The sequence below is a fragment of the Plecotus auritus genome (genome assembly GCF_963455305.1).
Source record: "Plecotus auritus genome assembly, chromosome: 9".
NCBI classification, from domain to species: Eukaryota; Metazoa; Chordata; class Mammalia; order Chiroptera; family Vespertilionidae; genus Plecotus; species Plecotus auritus.
This window is the reverse complement of record NC_137783.1, coordinates 19,811,796-19,832,862: the sequence shown is the minus strand read 5'-3', so window position 1 is coordinate 19,832,862 and position 21,067 is coordinate 19,811,796. Positions and strand designations below refer to the sequence as shown.

At 46.1% G+C, this 21,067-nt stretch overlaps 1 protein-coding gene across 4 annotated transcripts in view; it reads left to right on the top strand.

Moving 5' to 3' along the window:
- The window catches only part of PAX2 (paired box 2), a 90,018-nt gene that overhangs the window by 15,321 nt on the left and 53,630 nt on the right, over positions 1–21,067 (top strand). The window lies entirely within an intron of this gene.

The window sequence follows — 21,067 nt, the reverse complement described above, 5'->3', positions numbered from 1 at the left end:
GAGCAAGCCACCCTGGGCTGCAGAGCAGGACTCCAGCTCCCACCTCCTGCCCACCAGTGCACCCCAGCACTCCATCTTGGGATCTTGGTTCTTTCTTCAGCCTCTGCCCTTTCTCCCTCCTCCCAGCCCCAAAGTATTTTGGGCTGAGAGAGGGGACCTAGGAGGCAGAGAGATAGACAGACAGACTGAGCTGTCTCCAGCTTAGGGCTGAGTATTCCCTGCCAGGCTTCTCCCGCTGGCGTCCTGGAAATGAATCCAAGTGTTTGTGGTAATTAAGACTCCAAGATTACTCGCCTCGGTATCTAGAGACAATCACAGGCCACAGCCAAAGCCTTTAAAATGACCAGTGTCTATTCATCGCCTCCAAACAGACTTCCCTTTCTAAAGGCATACTCCCTTCCCCAGGGACAGCAGCCTGTCCTGGCTCCCCCATCCTCCCTGCCAACTCCCACAAAGCTTGCCTCTCCGGAGCCCAGGCCTTGCTAGCCAGCTTCACGGCCTACAAGCAGGAGTGTCCAGGCCTTCGGAGCAGATGCCAACCACTCGCCAGCAATTGGCAGGGACTAGAGAAGGTGGACAAGGAGTGGGAGATCAGTCAGGGAGGGAGAACTCTGGATTCTGAGGCTGAACCTGAGGAGATGCCTCTAACCACCTGGAGTGCCTGCATCCAGGCCTAAGAGTGCACTGTTGACGGGCTCAGGTACATGGGTATGACACAGGCTCAAATCAGCTTGACATATAATAGCAGAAGTTAGTTAGTCTCCCAATCTCCAACCCACTCTAGCATGTGCATACTCAATCCATGTATGTGCACCCAGCTAGTGTGCAAATGTGTCTATCTGTGGTGGGTACGGCACACATAAGCAGTAGTTGGACATAGGATGGCTTCAACATCACAGAACTGTACAACCTGGCATTAACAGAGACCCTGTCCATGTTCCAGATGACCTTGGCCAGCCTTTCAACCCATGCCCCCCATTTTAAGGCAAATCCCCAGATGAGATGAGGGTTAAGGGTTTCATACCCTTCTTATTCTTTGCACTTTTCATAGGCTTGTTTTCAGGGTAATAAAGGGACTATCTAATAATTTAGAAACTGGCATCACATATCAAGGTGGTTTTTAAAAATAATTTGTAAATGATATGGAATTATCCCAAATCATCCTGAAAACAGCAGGTAAAATTAGCTGGTAGAATGTACCTTGGCTAAAGAAGATTCCCTCTGCCACACTCATGCTGTAACGTACTGCAAGGCGACCCCAGAAATTATCCCAGTGTGTGCCATCTGTATTAAAATGGTTATTCAGTTATGAACAGGGTAACATAATACTGATCAGCTAATTATACACCCTCCGAAAACCCTCAAGCTCCCTGGGCCTGGCTCAGCTAGGTATTGAAAGCATAGCAGTTTGACAGTCAGACACCTTCCGAAGAAGCTGGAGAAAGATGCTGGGTGGTTCCAGAGAGGAATGAGTCTTTTGCATTTAAAAGCCAGAGGAGAAGGCTGGGGCTGAGGCAGGAGTAGTGGCTAGGGAAGGAAAGGAGACAAAGCATTGTTTTCCAAGCCATCTGGACATTTAGTCTCTTGGCTGGTTGCTGGTCCTTGGAGTGAGTTGGAACTGGGGTCTTGAGAGGAGAGTAGCCCTGCTGAGGAGCAGTGGTGCTGGGTCTGGGTGCTGGTGTTCTGGAGAACATTAGAGAGAAATGCCGCGATAGGATTTGCTTTTGAGGAATCCAAAAACATAAGGTTAAGGCGGTTTGCTTCCCTTGATGGGCAGAGGATTGGAGCAATCAAGGCAGTCATGGGGGCAGCACCCCTTATCTTGCCCCCTCACCCCAAAATACACTCCTCACTGACTAAGATGTTTTTGGAAGCTGGCTTAGGTAAAAGTTTGGGCATGCTCTCATCCTGAAGAGCCATGGAAAACAGGGGACAGGTGACCCTAAGATCAAGCCCCAAAGGCCTTAAGGTGCATCTGTCAGAATTGGGAGAAAGCAGAGAAGTGAGTCTTGGTTGAAATGAGAGTGTGAGAAAGAACAGCCTCGGCTTGACAGCTCTGACAGCTGCAGAATCTGTTAGTATGGAGCCCTATCATCTGAGGGGCATGGAGGCTGCCTTTGGGTGTGGAGAAATAGCCACCTGTGGGCAGGTGTTGCTGTAGATGGAGACAGAGTGGGAGGAGAGGAACGGGGAAGCTCTGGGTCTGCAGTTAGGTTTCCCACTTGCTTTGTCAACAAGGAGCTGTGAGGGATATTCTCGATTTTGTTTTGGGACAGAAGCCTATCATGATTAATATTTTGGAAAGAATTCTGGGAGCTTCCCAGTGTGCTGCTGAGTAGGGGCTGGAGGGATGCATCTTCAGCCCTGTAGGTGCTTTGTTCTGAAGGGGAAAAAGTTATCTGAGATGTGTTGTTTCACCCTAAAGCCTGAGAAAGTCAGGTGTTTCTGCTGGTCTGGTGATGTCAGGACCTTTGTCAATTCTCAGTCTCTATGGAAAGAGCCTGGAGATTTCCCCCTGTGCAGAAAGTGCAGTGTCTTGGGGAACAGGTAATGCTTGAGTTGAGAGCTTTGCTGTTGGTGAGATGCCAACATGTGTTGGGTACTTTATAACCATTATGAGTAAGGGTGTGTATGTGCCCGTGGTTGGCAAGAAAGGAAGTCCACACATGCTCACCCACCTGAGCCAAATCGTAAGGTTTTTCATATTCTTTTCCTCAAAGCAGATGCTGTCGCCGCAGTTGAAATATGCTGTTATGGTTATAAACTAAATTGCTTCTCATGCTTTCAAAAATGGTTCTGACTTTCTCTGATCCTGTCGTGATAAAAATTTGGACAGCCAACCCACGTTCTCCATTGGCAAGTCCTCATAGAAATACTTCTCTTAGCCAATGGAGAAGGTCAAGGAGGCCTCTTACCCCGGCCCCCACCTCCACCCCCAGAAATCACTGTCAAAATTCTGGAGAGTTGATGAATTGTTTAGTATGTGAATCATTTCTTAGCATCTGAATCGTTCTCAATATTGGGTGACTGATCACTGAGCATGGAGTTGCCAGTTCTTCAGCTTGTATACTGCCACTGTAGAGGGTGGGTGTTTATAAGCAGGTGACTTGAGATTAAAACCTGGGGTGGGAAGTGGCCTGGAGAGCGGAAGAGATGGAGGGAGATCCATGCCGCTGAAAGGGGAAAAAGTCACCTAGTTACATCACAATTGACTAGGCAGGAAGGATTTTCCTGATTATGCACCAAAGCCTTCTGGCTTGGCTGTTGCTCTAGGCAAAGAATACTACAGCTCCTTTGAAAGAACAGGCACAAACTCCAAGTAGAGTCTGAAGATCCCCTGAGGGCAATCTCTTAGAATGAGTTGACAAGGAGGCCATCACTCTCCTAACTTTTTCAGCCCAACACTCTTTGAGACCAGGGCACTCCTGCCCCTAGGTCAGTGGTCGGCGAACTCATTAGTCAACAGAGCCAAATATCAACAGTACAATGATTGAAATTTCTTTTGAGAGCCAAATTTTTTAAACTTCTTCTAATGCCACTTCTTCAAAATAGACTCGCCCAGGCCGTGGTATTTTGTGGAAGAGCCACACTCAAGGGGCCAAAGAGCTGCATGTGGCTCGCGAGCCGCAGTTTGCCGACCATGGCCCTAGGTCTTTGGAATGGACTCTTCCAGGGTCCATTTTTTCACTGATCACCTGCTACCCACACTCTGTCTTAGCCTGTTTGGCCCTAAGTGAATACATTCATTCTCTTAGCAGGGGCAACACTGGCTTCAAGAAGGCTATAGACCCGGTGCTATATCATTCACAGGTCTTCATCAGAGCTCTGGCAGTGGGGTGACAGTGGTCTACCAGCTGTCCATTCAGAGACCATTCTAAATAAGCCGGGGGCCACTCATCCTAGCCAAGGGAATGCTGAGGACATGCTCAGGGCTAGGGTTTGTGTCTTTCTCTCTGAAACTCAGGTTTCTAGAACATTGCACGTTTGACTCTTGGACCTTGTTTGGCACGAAGCCAGGCAAGAGGTGCAGCTTTTCCTGCCACATCTTCATACCCTTGCAGCTGTTTGGTGGTCAGGGTTGTTGGTCTCATGGCAAAGAGCCAAGGCAAGTTGATGGGCTAAGAAGAAGACCTTCCCACAAAGGAATGAGAAAAATAAGGACAGAGAACTTGCCTTCTTGGCCCCTGGCCTACCAGACTGGGTCACAAATAGCAAGCATACATGTCAGTTTCTGTCTGAGAAGCCTGGCTCACCTGACCCTCTCCAGAGAGGGTCTCCTGTTGCTGAGATCACCCATCATTAGAGTATCACATGTTACAGTCATGACTATTGTCTTCTTATTCCTTAAAATGAACTGGCATTGTCCTTCTAAAAAGCCATTTTTGTTCTCTTAGTTATTTCAGACTTCTTGGCCAGCAGTCATATTGGTCTGTTTCCCTGGTGGCTGGCTCAGAGTGGGCGTTCAGGCCACAAAGTGACTTTCAGGTGAGAGCAATGGCTGGTTGCCCTGAGTTCTTACCTCAGCTGGCAACTCTTGAAAGAGGCAGACAGGAAAGGTTGTGAAAGCTCCAAGTGGATTTTGGAGGGTGATGCAAAGAAGAAAAGAAAGGGAAACCCCTAAATAAATAAATAAATAAATAGTGTCCCAACTATTCTGAGAACTCAATAAAACAATCACATCAAAATGAAGAGGCATAAATCTTGTGTCTGCACAGGTAACCCATTCAATTACTTTTATTATCGCTCAGGCTGCTTCCATTTATTACCGTCCACAGCCTGGGCCATGGAGGTTGCATAGAGGGTGGTCTCCAGTGCAATCCTACACTCTCAGAGGCAACAATCAGCCCATACATGCAGGGATTTCGATGGGAGCTCGGGAAGGGCCCATCTGTCTGCATGAAAACCAATCAATAACTCTGTAACCAGAGCCCTGTCACAGGGAAATGGACAACACAACAGTTCAATACAGGGGCCACAGGGGGAATTAGCCAAGTGGAGATGGGGCCAGGCAGGAGCAGCCTCCGTAGAAAGGAAACAGGGTGCAGGAGTATTGGGGAGAGAGTGGGGTGTGGCAGGGGAGAGCATTGGCTTTGTGAGTATATTGGCACAAGGGGAAGATTATTGTGCAAAGTAGATCAGGAAATGAAAGGCACTGTTGGAAGTTGGGGTGGAAGGGAACAGTTGGGGAAGGGGCTTGTTCTTATACACAGGGGATCACATGGTTGTTTATGTGATGATACGTGCTTGTGGACTAGGTACAGCTTCCAGAGAAAGAGTAGTGATAGTAGTAACTGGTACAGAAGATAAATCAACCCATCCACCCACCAGCACCAAGAGCTTGTACTCTGAAGAGTCAGTTTCTTATGAGCTCACATGGAATATAAGTCCTGCTTCTCAGTCTTCTCAGCAGGACTGATAAAGGAACACCTTAAGCCAGGGGCACTATTGTCTGCTCCCAGCTTCCTAGATTTTAAATTCTAGCTATGCTGCAACTTTGCCTCTTACTGCTCAGGCCTGTCCTTAGGCACTCTTCATTGCTATCTAGAGTTGGAAGTTTGAGTTCTTATAGTAAAAGGAAACTGAGAATACTGGAAAGAATTATTTTCACTTCCTGTTCTTTATTTTTTTAAATATATTTTTATTGACTCCAGAGGGAAGAGAGAGAGAGAGAGAGAAATATCAGTGATGAGAGAGAATCATTGATTGGCTGCCTCCTGCATGCCCTACACTGGGTATTGAGCCCACAACCCACGCATGTGCCCTGACCAGGAATTGAACCCATGGTCTCCCGGTTCATAGGTCAATGTTCAACCACTGAGCCATGCCAGCTAGGCTCTTCCTGTTCTTTAAAAGAATGTAGTAAAGGGTGCTAATCTGGCCTGTACCTCCTTCCTTCCTGTTTACACCAGATGTCCAGAGTTGAGATCCTTGCAGGGGAAGCAGTTACAGCTATGGACAGTGCAGCTCATCCAGTTATGTAGGTGAGTCTAGAGGAGAGAGAAGGGACCCTGACAGATCTGAGGAGTGGGAAACAGTGTCTCACAACCAATGCACAAATAGCTAGTTAAATATTAAACACGTGGGAACTTAAATCACCTTGGCTTTATCTGTCTACCAGTCAACTACAGGGTTGAGATGTTTCCTCCTGTTGACAGGTTATTTGTTTTGGTGCTGTAAAGGTGCCTTTTGAATGTATTCATAATGGTTTCTAGGCATAGAGGTTGATCTCTTGAAGGGGGATGGGGTGCGTACACCAACCGGTATCTGCTCTTTGGTGAAAGGGTTCTGAGGCAAAGAGGAGGAAAAGGAAGAAGGCCCATTGGATGTGACCCTCAGTCATAAAGGCTGGACACCTTGTCCTTGGGTCCGTGGGCCTATCAGGTCAACTAGGGAGGCAGTCATAGGGCCACCGGGTGATTATAGGGCTGGGCCAAAGATTCTTCATTATAGAATTGGGGCAAATTGGGGCCAAATTTTCCTTTGTTTTGCGCTGTAACACTCCATAGTCCAGCTAGCCTCCATTAAGAGGGGATTTGCTACAGTGATGCCACCCTTGTGATGGAGAGCTGTGTGATCAGCTGTCCATCTTCACTTAGACACTTGAGTCCCAGTCCAGTTGGCAGGACTAGGTAGGGACCAACTGAGTAAGCAGCCAACAGATGTTCTTCCCGGTGGGTCCCCTTCCTGCAAAGGTGCGGTGCAGTGACCCACCAAGGCTGTAGGGGCTCCAGCAGCAGGCATGGCAGCAGCACTGGGACACAGTCATTGGCAGAGCTCTCCCAAGGGCCAGGTCCCAATTCCAGCCTCTGAACCCTTCCCCAGTAATCCACGTGCCAGGGAAATAAGGAGAAACTATGTGTGAGAAATGCAAAGCTGTGACTGGAGAAGCCTTGGAGACCAGGTGGGGCGTAATGGCAGAGGCAGATGCCTGGGGCCTCCTGGGGAAGGCTGTGCATGGGGGAGCCTTTGGGAGTGTGAGAAACAAGAGGAGAATGACCCAGCACTGGAGGAGAAGGAGCAAGGCCCCATGTAGACCTGGAAACTCTCAAGGAGGGAGGGAGGGAGACAGGAGAGCCAGGTTCTTCTTGTAGCTCATCCTCAAAAATCCATTGGACTCTTTCTTTTGGGTTTTAAGAGCTAATATGATAAGGAGATATTTTGTATTTCTCGTGTGTGTGTGTGTGTGTGTGTGTGTGTGTGTGTGTGTGTGTGAGTGAGAGAGAAACGAAGAGTCCTTGGCATTCTAGAGAGGTCAGGTCTATTCTAGGGATATGGGGCGAGTAAAGTAGTGCCCCAAAGTGCAGATTGGCAAGAAATGTGGTAGTGGAGGGCAGTGATGGAGATGCCGTGTGGCTGTAGGGGTCAGGAGCGCAAATGCCTCCAGGGCCCATGGCAGGAAAGGTCAGTGGGAAGGGCCACAGAAAATGAAACAGAGGTGGTGAGAGTTGGACAAACGGAAGCTGGAGTGCCCAGGCCCAGTCTAGAGGCAGAGATTTATTTTTTTTAAAACTTTGTGCTGGCCAAATAAAACACATCGCCAGGCCTGGTTCTGTTCATGGGCCAGCGGTCTGCAGCCCCTGGTCTGTGGAACTGGACATATCTTGCTGCTTCAGACCAGAGCAGTAACCTCAGTACAGGTGCGGGGAAATGTGCCATTTCCTGAGTTCCTTAGTCCAGAGCCCCTGAGGAAGGGAGGCGAGGAAGGGTGTGTAATCTCTCTAACTGGGGAAGAAGAGGGCAAGGTATAGATGGGAAGGGATGGACAAAAGTAAGACTGAGGACTGGAAGAGGAGATGAAGCTGAGAGGGAAAAGGGAGAGGTCTCGGACCTGGCTCAGCCTGGACAGGCGTGTTTGGGAATGGAGGGTATGGTGACAGTGCAGAGCAGGGAGTGACAGAAGCTTAAAAAGGAGAGCTAGATATGTGCATCTGAGCCAAGGGCCTCTGGTAGCCCTGCCAGGTCTTGGAGGTGGTGGGCGGGAGCCAGAGCTCTGGGTGGCTGGTTGGCCAGGTTGAAGGGAACTGAGGAGGCTCAGAGGTGGTAAAGGAGGAAAGAGGAGGCCAGCCCTGGAGGAGAAAGCAGGCAGAGCAAAGGAAGTGGCATGGGAGGGCAAAGTCACAAGACCTGGAGCTCATGGCTGCCTGCATCGGGCAGCACACTGCAGGGCAGGCCGGTAGGGGCTGTGGGGCTGCTGCAGTGCGATGCTCCAGCCTGGTCCCTGGAAGGAGGGTGGGTGGGAGAGAGGCCAAGAGGAAGGGAGGTCCTGGCCTCATGGGTGTTCCACATTAGAGCCCCTTGCACCCAGGAGCCTCTGGCCACTTTGCTCTGGACTTCCTCCTCTGCCTGCCGTCAGCTCTGCCTGAGCGTCTGTCTGCAGTGAGTTCCCTCTGCAGCCATCCAGGAACAGAGGAAGCCAGAGGACATGACCGACAGTTCCTGGCAGCTCCTGGCAGCTCTTGGCAGCTCCTGGAAGGAGGAGAAAGTCTGTGAGACTGGGCAACAGGCTGAAAAGGAAACTGTACCCACCTTGTAGGCTCCATAAGGTCAAGAAAGAGGAAGGGTTCAGAGGGGAGGAGAGCAGGAAGGGAGATCAACAGAGGCCCTAGAGTGAGCAAATCTGAGCACTGGAGCAGCTTTCCCTGGTCCTGCTGCTTCCTCAGGGCCCCAGGGTCTTTGCTGGGCTGATGAAGGAAGCTGAAGGAAGTCTGGAGCCTCATGTGACAGTATCCAGCTTAACAGGTCACAGAGATGGTCAGGGAGGAGAGCCCCTTATCCTGTGACCTCTCAAACTAATTCAAGAGGACAAGATGGTGTCTGCCTTGTGTATCATACCAGGAGAAGTTGGTGACTGTGTTGGAGGCCTCTGCGTAGCTCTGTTTTGGAAAGAGTGTGTGGGCTCCTGGTATCTAGCTGAGCATGGCATTTGTGCCTGGGGAAGCCATCTAAATGGCCCTGGCATTACAGGGAGCTTTTAAAAGGAGTCAGTCCTGTTGAACAGTCTGTCCTGAATAGTGAGCTAATGGCTCACTATTCAGAGGGTTTCCAGTTGAAGGGGTTGTTTGGTCCCAGGACGAAAGTCTTGGCCATCACTTGGTCGGCCTGCTGTTTGGGGGTTAGTAAATGTGATTGGGGGAGTGTGGGGTTGAATGGATGGTAGTTGTCCTCCTGGGTTGATGAGTGGGGGTTCTGTCAGGTACACAGAGGATCCTGATACGTTTAGTCTATGAGTATGTACAAATGCATTTATTGTGCTAGAGGCGAGGGTGTGGAGTTGTGTGTGATGCCAGGGTGGTGTGTGTAACACGCTACTAGGAAAACAGGTAGCAACTACTTGTTTGTGTTTGCTGAGATCCTCAAAGGGAGTGTGCATGTAGGTGGGGACAAAGACCAAGCTATTTATCACTTTTTATCATCTGCAGTGAGGATACCTCCTTTCCCTCCCCCCATCCTGTATGTTTTCCTTCCTCTCTGTCCTCCTCATCATCACTCTGATTAGCTGGTTTGGGTTAGGAGGCCAATCTCAGTAGACTCTAATTGAAGATTGAAGAGAATTTGATAAGATAGGGAAGGCCATCATTCCTCTGGGGACCAATAGAGGTTTCATGTTCCCCCACTCCGCTCTGCCTCCCTAAGGAGCTGACACCAGGGCAGGCGGCCTGCCCATTGACTGTAGCTGTCTGGCCTCTGGAAGAGCCAGAGAAAAGGAAGTATTTCCCGGGGTGGAGACCTTGGTTCTTTCCCCAGTCACCATGGGACTGGAAGGAACAGTATAACGGACAAGACAGGGAAAAAGGGTAGAAGAGAGATGGCCGAAGACAGGAGAAGAGAAATGAGAGCCAGGTATAATTGATACTTACCAACCTTAGCAGAAACCTGATTTTTGTTCACAGAAATACATTGGGTGTGTATATTAGGAAGAGGATTATTATTATTATTATTGAATTATTGTTATTATTGAAGAGATTCTGAAGCCTTTAAGCTAGTCTGCTGGGCAGAGCACTCAACTGTTTGCAGAAGGTACTACCTTGGTTCAGGTCCAGCTCCTCTTAGAAATAGTGTTCATCTCACTCTTATGCCCCCTGTCCTCCCACCCTGAGCTTATGCATGCACCTCTTTCCTTGTTCTCACTTCCCCTGAACTTGGCTCTGAGGACCAGCTAATTCCTGGCTCCAGGAGACAGCCTGGAGGGCAGCACAGACTACTTAGGAGATGACCTCCCAGGGTGGGTGCAAAAAAAGTTGAGAGAAATTCATTTCATGGACAGTGGCTGCTTATAAAAGGCGATTCCAGCATACGAATGTGATAAATGTTAACTGAGCATTAATCGCATTAAAGAGGGTCCTATAAACTTTTCATTTCTAATTAAATTCATCCAGTGATGCTGCCCAAGCGAGTACTCTGGGCCTTTGTTTATGTGGAAAATTAAAATGCAAATACAATGGGATTTATTTCGAGGAGTTGAGTGATGGGCTAGCCCCTCTGGCTACTGGTCTCCAGCCTTGTCAGGCCAGGTGACTGCTTCTTTGGAGGTGCTGTACCCCTTGGGACACATTCCAGTGTGAAGGGAGAGGCCAGAGTTCAAGGTCAAATAGAGTGGAAAGAATTGAGAAGAAGAAAAAACAAGGCAATAGATGACCCAGAAATATAGGGAGGCATTGTCGTGGTTTCCTATACTCCAAGTCACACTTCTGGGAGAATAAACCCCCAAAACCTCGCTTGTGAACAATGTCATCACAGTTTCCTCTGCAGCTCTGGGATGAAGGGTGAGCATGGGAGGAAGAGATATTGGAGGAAGCAGCCAGGCCAGATATAATGGGCCTGGTCCTAAAAGAACTGAATGGTCATCAGCAGGGAGGGCCCGGGGCCTGGACTTACCTCCAGCAGTTTGAGGGTCAGCTTCTGTCCATATTATGGTTTCACCGGGCTCTTCCTGCCAGTGCCAAGTGGCATTGACACAGGGCAATGGAGCATAGTGGCACAAACTGAGAACGCTGTGCATGCACGCCCACACGCACACAGCCTTCTTGCACAGAGGGAGAACCAGTCTCTCACAAGAATAAACAAATGTCCCTTGCAAAGATCCTTTAGTGCCACAGTCCCTTTGATAAAAGTGATAACCCTGAATACTATTGAATGGAGCGATCTAAAGGTCCTATTTACTAAAACATAAATTAAGTCTAGTGGAGAGAAAACCTGGGTAAGGAAAATCATTTGGGTATATCAGTAGAGACACTGAAGGATCGCTGTGCTGCTCTATGGCTAAGGAAGCTGTAAATAGCATTAAAAAGTAGAGAGGGAAAGAAAATGGAAGTAGGAGAGATGATAAAAGGCACAGCACTAAATCACAAATAGAGGTACCTGTACAAAGTCACAAACCAGATTTACGCCCAGCTTTGCAAAATCTGCAGCTTGGACTGTTGATACGTAGAGACACTAAGTGCACAGGCATGTAGGCAGCAGAGTGCCTACATGTTTATGTGAATTGAAGACAGTAGGGATGAAGCCGTGTCAGTCGTGGGCTGTCTATACCAGATGCTGGGACTGATCCATCAGCTCCGTCGTGCTGGGATCTGATTGGGTCCAATTCCGTAAACAGTCAAGGATACAGCCTTATAAGGTTTTTAAAGGTCTTTAAGCACACGAGTCTCTTGTGAGCTGGATCCGTGTCCTAATGGATCTCCAAGGCAGCAACCCATTCCCAGAATGGAGTCTGCTTGACTAGTTTTGTCGAATAGCTGCTACCCTGTCCTCTTTAGTCTGTTTTATTCTGTTGTGTGTTTTTTCCTCTTTACTGTTCACTTATGTCTCTTGGAAAACCATGAGCACTTGCTGATGAACAGGTTAACTCCCAAACATATGGATGAAAACCAAAACCTTTAATCAGTCATCTAATAAATGTAGTCGATAAACTGTCAAGTATCTGGTGATTTGGAGATGTATAAGTAATTGATTGAAATTCTTAGTTTTTATCCAGGCACAGAATTAACACCTATTTGCATTTCATTGGTGTTTTGTTTCATTGGGAAATACCTGTTTGCAGAGGAAAATACTCTAGGAAACAAAGTATTGTGGTTATAAAGCATCTTTGATGCATTTGAGTCTCATTTCTGATTTGAAGGGGGACTGGGCTTGGCCTGAAAGTCAGTGGAGAGCTGGAGCTTAGAGCATTTAGTATTTGAACAAGCACAGCTGATGGACACTGTCACCTGAAAGTTGGTTGGGAGGGCAAATCACTTTGTCCAAATACACCTAAGCTGTCGATTAGGCCTGGCTTCCATAAGGGAATCCACTTTGCCATATTGAAAGAGAATATCTGGGATCTTAGTAGATGCTGTCTTTTATTCATTTATTCTTTCATTCATCCATTCAGAAAACCTTTGCTAAGCACCTTCTGTGTGTGAGGCAATTCACATAAACCTATGTGGTATAGAAAATGTAGGAAAGCAGGCTCTGGAGAGAGATTGCCGGAGTTTGAATCTATCTTCCTTACTCACTAGCTGCACGGTTAGAGGTAAATCCCATATCCTCTCTGGACCTCAGTTTCCTCACTCATCTGACATGGGGATAATTATATAGCTCTTTTATAGGTTCTCATGAGGATTATATGGGTTAGTCCACATAAACCTGCTTGGCATTGCAGCTGGAGATAGCAAGTGCTCAGTAAATGCTAGTTATTATTATGGCAACAGCAGTCATCAAGTATATATTCTTGTTATGTGTCTGTGTCAACGTGTATGAATTCTGGCTTTAGTGTGCACAAACACTGAAATTTTTTAAAATAAAAATTCTTGAGGAGCCAAAAGGATACTGTGTAGACAGAATTGTGTATATGAATGCCAGTGAGAATTGTGGGCCGCTATGAGCCCCGCTGGATTTAGGAAGGGGGCCTGCTCTGTGTACATCCAGGAAAAACAAACAACTCTGTAACTCAGTTATCTAACCATTGAACAGAATTAGTTACATAATTTTCCCCTTTGTCCATTTTGAGAGCCCTGCCTGCGTGTGTGTGTGTGTGTGTGTGTGTGTGTGTGTGTGTGTGTGTGTAAACATCGCATCTTTGAATGACTGCACATTCCTTCTCTGTGATGCGTCTACTATTGCTTGAGGAGTTGAAGGTTGGCATTTTCTGGGCTTCATGGCATTTTCATGTGTTGTGGTGCTTTGCATTTTGCAGAAATTTTTGATAAAATGAAACGGTAATGGAAAAAAATTCCTTACTTGATAGGTTTGAAGGATTCCTCGATTCTTAAATATCATAGAGGGAAGAGAAAGGGAGGAAATCGGGAAGAGGAGGGGAAGAGAGGAGAGAAAATAGAGATAAGATAAAGGAAGAGGTAAGAGAAGAGGAAAAAGTGAGCAATTGTTTGACAAATTCAAACCAAATCTGTCTACCAAATTGTCTCGCATATCTATATATTCCAGGGAAGCATGGGGGTAGGGGGTTGATAATCATTGCAACTATTTCCATTGCTGAGGGAGAAAAAAGTTTAAAAAAATTAAGTTAGTCCAATGCTCAAAGTAACTGCACATCTGAAAATTCTCCATTTTACTCTGTGCCCAATGAGAGCAAAGATGAAAACCAGAGTTTCCCAAACTCATGATGATGTGTTCTGGCCTCCCCAGCTTTATGAGAAACACATGAGATAAGTCTGAGGCCCTAAATTCTCCCTGCCCCTTTGGCCTAGTTGAGTAGCCAAGTTCAGCTCAATGGCCTTCTTTAGGATCCACATCCAAATGTCTTAACATTCACTTATCTGAGTCCTTCCTTAGTTCCCAAATTTAGACCTAGATTCCACTATTCCTCACTTATACCTGTTAGCTGGTAGAGGTCCTGATTTTTTCAATTAAAAAATAAATATTTTAAGTGAGCTAAATTTGAAATCTGAGAACTTGTATTTTTAAAAATAAGTGTAAAATGTATACGGGCCATTTTCCTTCCTGCCTATTCATCCTCATGGGGCTGGATGCAGCCCTCTGTATGAAGATAGGCAATGGTGAACTCTATCAACCCCCAGTCCCTGCCACTGTCCAAATGGACCAGAAGGCCAAGAAGAGAACTACCTTCTGCCCCCACCTGACTGTCCCTAACTGACTATTAGTTTTTGCAGTTTTGCTTAAATCACACAAACATCTTGATTTATCATAGGATTTTGTGTATATTAGCCTACATGTGTACATGTTTATACACATGCATAGGACAAACTTATGGATGCTTTACTTGGTGAGTTCTTATATTCATAAGAATAATAATAGTTAACAACTTTTCACTGCAATAGGAATTGTTATAAGCACATTGCATGTATCAATTGATTGAATATAGATGAAGAATACAGAGAAGTTAAATAACTTGTTCACACCACAGGCTAAGTAACAGAACTAGGACTTGAACCCATGTAGTACTGGCTCTGAGACACATGTGCTTATGCACTAATTCATACTTCATATCAACTTTTGATCAAAGGAAATGCAGGCATGTGTAATCTTTTGGGGAGCTCTGTATATTTTGCATCTCATGCCCAGCAGTGTATTCATGCATTTACTTACAAGTTCCGAACAGAGACCCTGAGCCTTAGTAGAAAGACATGCCCAGCACTTTTTCCTGTTCTCTTCCATGGCGTGTGTGTGGTTTTGTGAGTGCTGAGCTATATCATCTGGGGATATTGGGGAGGAAGAAGTTGCTGGTGGCCAGAGCTACAGAGTGGAGCAAACGGGATTCTTGGAACCAGAGTTTATGTTGTTATTCCCATTGGAATTGGGGAGTTTTCTCCCATCTAGCCTCCTCTAGCCCCATCAGGGATCTCGACTATTGACAGGCATAGGGTTTGGCCTAGGGCTTTAACTCTCCAAATTAGGCAGATGTAGGGAGAGTGGCATCAGGACCTGTGCCAGTGGGGTAAGGTCAGAACTGTTCCATCGAGCAGGGGGAGTTTGCTTCCAAGAAGAATAGAACTGTGCATTTGGTCAAGAAGAGATTTGTTCTGCATTTCTAGAATATTCCTTCTGACAAAGCCAGAAGTTTTAAAAAGCTAAAGGATGGGCTCTCTCCCCCACAACCACACGGAGAAAGCAATTACCAAATTATACACCACCACCCAGATCCAACATCATTAGTCAACTCACATCACCAAGGAGACACCCATTAACCTAATCTCTGAGACATACATTATGGAAGAGAAAAAAAGGATGCTGATATGATCAACGAACACAATAATTCAAAGCAGAAACATGGACATTGCCACCAAACAATACTTAAATTCCTCTAACTCAGTGTTACATAAAGTGCAGTCATCTCAGTACAATACCACAAACCACCAAGTAACAAACCTTAAGCCAGCTGCCAATGGCACAATGCAATACACCATAACACAACACAATTCCAACTTTCCATCCCACAGGCACACCTATACACAAAGGCTGAAATCATATGGCCATCTGAGTGATAGCGCTAGTAAAACACACAAAGAGATCGAGTCAGCAATGCAACACCCAACCCTTCTGTGTACCCGGCACAAAATGGTCACAGCCCCAGCCTCCCCAAAGCCAGTGCTCTCCTGATCCCCAAGCACAGCACAGCCTGCCAGAAAGCAGTGCCCTCCTGTTTCTCCGGCAGGTGGATGTGTCCAGACCATCACCTCCAACATGCCTTCAGGCTCTCGCTGCTCATAAGAGAGTAAACTGTCCGCGGAGCCTGCTTTGCAAGAAAGGACAAATCAGCTTTGTCCTGGTTGGGGTTTAATCAGACTTTGCTATTACTGAAAATGACAGAGCTCCAGGGATGGAGGGAAAGGTGGGGGTGGGCAAGGAGGGGGCTTGCCCAGCTGGGTGCCGGAATTCCCCTTCTTCCACCAAGCCCTGCCTTCTGTGGTCATTCCAGAACCGAAGCCCTCTTGCTGGGTGTTCACTGAGTATCGATTCAGTCTGCAAGCAATTTTAATATTTCTTCAGGGACTTTCCAGCAACAGCACAAGTCATTAATTCACCCTCCCAAATTGCTTATTCAATAGCAGGAACATGGCTCCTGAATAAAGTCCCAGAATTTATGTGACTCGCACAAGTCAGGAGGTCAAACAACTGTTATGGAGCGAAGTTAAAAATCCAAATAAAATATTGACACTTTTTTGGGGAGAGGGTGGGGGAAGTAAAGGTATTTAAAATAGGTTTTTGTTGCAATGCCCCCAGGATAAAGAATGGAAGGAGACTGAAGACAAGTTGGAGTTTATAAAATCAATGAAATTTATTGCATATCTACTTGGCATTTAGTAAGTCTCTCATTTCCACATCACTCTACCCCCACCCCATCCTGGCCATAGATAGAAAGACACACAGGTATACAAATGCACATTTATGCCCATCAATACTGTGCACAGACCAATATAACAACACGATTGTGATGTGAGCATCTCAGACACCCTGGGAAGGGAACAGTGATGAGTGTGGAGTCATGTATGATTGTGGCTTACATATTTGACAGAAATAAGCATAACTGGGCAGAAATTCATGAAGTTGGTTTCGATAAATACATCCAGTATCATAAATCTTGATCAATGCATTAGAGCAGACATGAATATAAAGACACACTAATCATAGGAATAGTTTCTAGAAACATAGAAACTGAGAAACACATCTGATGCATTATCTCCACATAATTATGTACATGATTTGAAAGCGAGATATTACAGAGAATTTGGAAAATCTACACACCAAATCTACCAGTGCATGTACAATACATGGCCACCAGACCACTTAACCTAAAATTATGGTTCTTTTGTAACGCAGGTAGGATGCTTATCAAATACAGCTATGGCATGTGTGGTGGAGAGGGTCCGCATCTTTAGAATCATGGCTACATACAATTTCTGTTAATCATCTACATATACATTTGCTCATTTGTCCAGATCATGGATGTGAAAAGACTGAAGGGAAAACTTGTTCATTCCCAAATAGGTAATAAACACAAAGAACTACTATTTCCAGAAGATGTAATGTGGTTCAGCCTACAGATATTGGAGTCACAGGCCCGGACCCAAAGTCTGGCTCCAGTGCTATTAAGCACATGAACTTGGGCAAGTTGCTTAACCTCTCTGTTGTCTCTTTGTTTGTTTGTTTTTTTAAAATATATTTTATTGATTTTCTACAGAGAGGAAGGGAGAGGGATAGAGAGTTAGAAACATCAATGAGAGGGAAACATCGATCAGCTGCCTCCCGCACACTCCCTACTGGGAATGTGCCCGCAACCGAGGTACATGCCCTTGACCGGAATAGAACTTGGGACCCCTTCAGCTCTATACTAGACCCTGAGTGGAAGAGGGGAACAGAGGAATAGATTAGAAAGCCAGATTAGGGGAGATTTTATCCACTGAGCCAAACCGGTCAGGGCTCTGTTGTCTCTTTGGTATAATAGAGAGCATGCCTATTTGATAGAATTGTAGTTAGGATTTGAATGAGAAAGAGCATTTGGTACAATGCCTGTCATATAGAGAATATGAAATAAATGATGGTTATTATTTTTCTTATTATTATATGCAGCTCTTCTATTCAGCCCCCGCCTCTCATGGATTCTCCATCTGTTCTTGATATGATTGACTTATTCTACCCAGCGGTTAGCAGCATGGAGTCTGGAGTCAGACTCCCAGGTTTAAATCCTGGGTTCGCTACTTAACAGCTGTGTAACCTTGGGCAAGTTACATAACCTCTCTGAACCTCAACTCCCACATTAATAGAAAAGAGAAATAAGTTAAATAATCCATGTAAAGTGCTTAGCTCACTGCCTGGTACATAATAAACATGTATTAGCTCACTATATCCCTTAATATTATATTATTGTTATTATTAATAGTAACATTTATTTGTTACTAAACAAATAATCTTTAAATATTCACATTATTCCAGGCACTGCTGCTACATGATAGAAATACAGTGGTGAGAAATCTAAGCATGACATCTGCCCTTACAGAGCTCACAATCTAGGGGAGGATCCAATGTGAATTGAGTAAGCAAGAAAACAAGGTTTCAGCTCTATACTAGACCCTGAGTGGAAGAGGGGAACAGAGGCATAGATTAGAAAGCCAGATTAGGGGAGATTTTGAAGGCGAGGCTGAGGAATTTTAAGTTTATCCTGTAGCTAATACGAAGCAATTATAGGGGTTAGCCACATCACATTCTTTTAGGTGGACAGAGAGAGAAACCACGCATTGTGTTTGAATGCTGGAGTTAACTAGGTGAGAGGGGGTGGGGCTGGAGGCAGGGAGGCCAGGCAGTCTCTAGGCGGCCCCACCCCTGCTGCTGCTAAAAGGCACTTCCTCCAGGCTTCCTTCTGCTTGGAGGGAGGAGGCATGCGGGTGGAGGAGAAATTAGTCCCAGCAATGAGTCTACAGGAGCACCCTTCATCAGATCAGGCAGTCTTCTAGCCTCTGGAGCCTCCCAGGGCCTGCAGGAATGTGTGAGATAGGCAGCAGGCGAACCCCACCCCTAGCCTGGAAGCCCTCACCGATGAGGGCACGGCCAGTGACTAGAGGAGCTAGTCCGGTCACGGCTCTGGGCTTGGCATGCACTGCAGACTGGTTTCCAAATGGTTAGTTAAACACATTGCCCCTTAATTTTTAAACCTATGCCTATCTTGAAGTTAAATCAATCCATATGCTTACCATTCATCATCTAAACCATCCCTATGGCCCCCTTGGGCCAGCCCCATGGCCCATCTAGCCCAGTAAATCGTATCTGGCCTGGGCTCCCGGGGACACGTGGTGGAAGGATTATTGCCCTCAGTGCCAGTCTTAGAAGGCGATGTTGATTCAGAAAATATGCCCAGTATCTAAAGAATTCACTGGGAATCTCGCCTCCTGGAATGTACCAAAAACTATTTTTATTTCTAACCTATAGTTTAGTTTCCACAGAGGAACTGAGAGCTTCTTGAATTTTGGCTACTGTGTCATTTGGAGTCAGGATTAGCAGACGGGGAGAAATGTCGATTGCTAGAGTATGAGTAAAGACCCTAAGTATTCTTATCTCACTAAAACTTTCTCCCTGCTCTCTCAAGGCTTCCCTGCTAACCACAAGGATGGTTTTCTCACCCTCTGGTGGAAGGTCGTCTTCTCAAATATTAGAGAGCTTAAGAATAATTTGGAGAATTTGCTTAAATACAGGTTCCTGGGCCTGACCAACATCAGAAATTCTAATCAGGAGGTCTGACGTTACCCAGGATTTGCATTTAGCACACACCCCAGGGAAAGCTAATGCAGGCAGTGCAAGGACAGCAGTTTGAGGAAACCCTTCTGCAAGCTTTATAGTTGGACTCTCATCTCTTGCAGCTCAGTTTTGACTTCTGAGAAGCAACATGAGGCAGAAGCTCTTGGTACATTTGGGGGGAACCCTGCTAACCTTGGAACCTGTGTATTCCAGTTACATCCTCCTACAGGCAGAATAGAAGGTTCTGCCCATGGCTTCCCCGCATCAGTAACCATTCTCACGCATAGAACCCTGCCTGACATATGGTCAGTTGTCCAAGCTGAAACCCAAAGGGCATGTGAGTGGGTGCGGGCTGACAACTCTAAACTCTGAACAAATTGCAAAGCAGAAGCCTCAGAAAAGAGTTTATGTGCAGCACTTCGGGGCTGCCGGTGGGGTGGGCAGGATGGATGCTCTTTCCTCTGTGGGGTGGAGGTAGTAGATTTCACCTTTTCGGTTCCTGGGATGTACACATAAGGGAGATTCCAGTTCCTTAGAGTTCTCAGGAGTAGGGAGAGGTAGAAACCATTTTTGGGAGAGGTGAAATTTTCCTAGATGATCTATGATACCTCACCTGAGGTTCTGCCGTGAAAACTCTCCAGCTATCTGCGTTGCTCTGACTTGCCTTGGGGCTGAGCCAGGGACAAATGCCTGATGTTGGCAGCTCTCAAAAGGCCTGAATTGAAACAATTACCTGCATTCATTGGGCAAAATATCCTTTGCTGAAGCAAATATTGTTTTGTCCTCCAGAATGATCCAGCCTATAATAATACCTATGAAGTCACTGGTAGAGGTCCCTCCTACCACTCTTGTGGCCCAGTGTGCAGTGGGGCCAGCTAGTCTGAAACATTCTCTACACTGGAGTTCCTTTCATCTACCAAACCAGGAAAGGTTTTCCTCATACCAGGGAAACATTTTCTGCAAAAACTCTAAAGTGAGTGAGCTATTTACCCCAGGACAATTTAAAGTGACTTACACTTGTTTATGACACATGAAGGAAGATACTTGACATCTTGCTCCAAAGACCCTTTGAGCAATCCAGTGATATGACTAAGCCTGGGGCTAGCCTGCTGTTCCACTTGGAAGTGATTCCAAAGTGGAGAAGGCAGTCTGTCCCAGGCAGCTGGACAGGATTTCATGGGGAGGCGCTGGAAGGTCCTGTGTATATCGCATTGTCAGCAGCTGGTGAGCAGGTGTTATTACTCCCATTCTATAGAGGGGAATGCTGAAGCTCCTTACCTTTGTTTCACAGAACACAACAAAACAAGAGGACTAGAATTTAGGAGTTTGGATTTGGGACTTTTGGGTATCTGTCTCCTGGAGGCAGCATGCTTGGCGGATAAGAGTATGGGCCCTGGTTTAGTCTACCTGAATTCAAACCTTGGATTTGCCATTTATTAAACGGTTGACCTTGACCAAGTTATAATATGTCTGATCTATAAAATGGTTTGTTGTGAGGATTAAGTGAACCATTTGTTTGAAGCACTTAGACCATTGCCTGACATGGAGAATATTTAGTGCAATTGTTTTTATTACTGGAACCTCCACTAAGGAAGCAAAATCCCAGCCAGCCTAGTCCTGGAAACACTGCCACCTAACTCCCTCCAAGGTGAGCTGAGGTCACTTCAATGCTAATAGGACCTCTTCTTGTCTCTACCTCGGGGAGTTTTTGCACACCATTTATTATCATATAATATAATGCAATATAATATCATACATAACATAACATAATATGATGGGTAGGTTAACTTGGAAACCCTGAGGCGGACCGTGGATGGATGGATAGATGAATAGATACATTTGTACTAAGTATACATACATTATATCATTCTATTGATTTGTA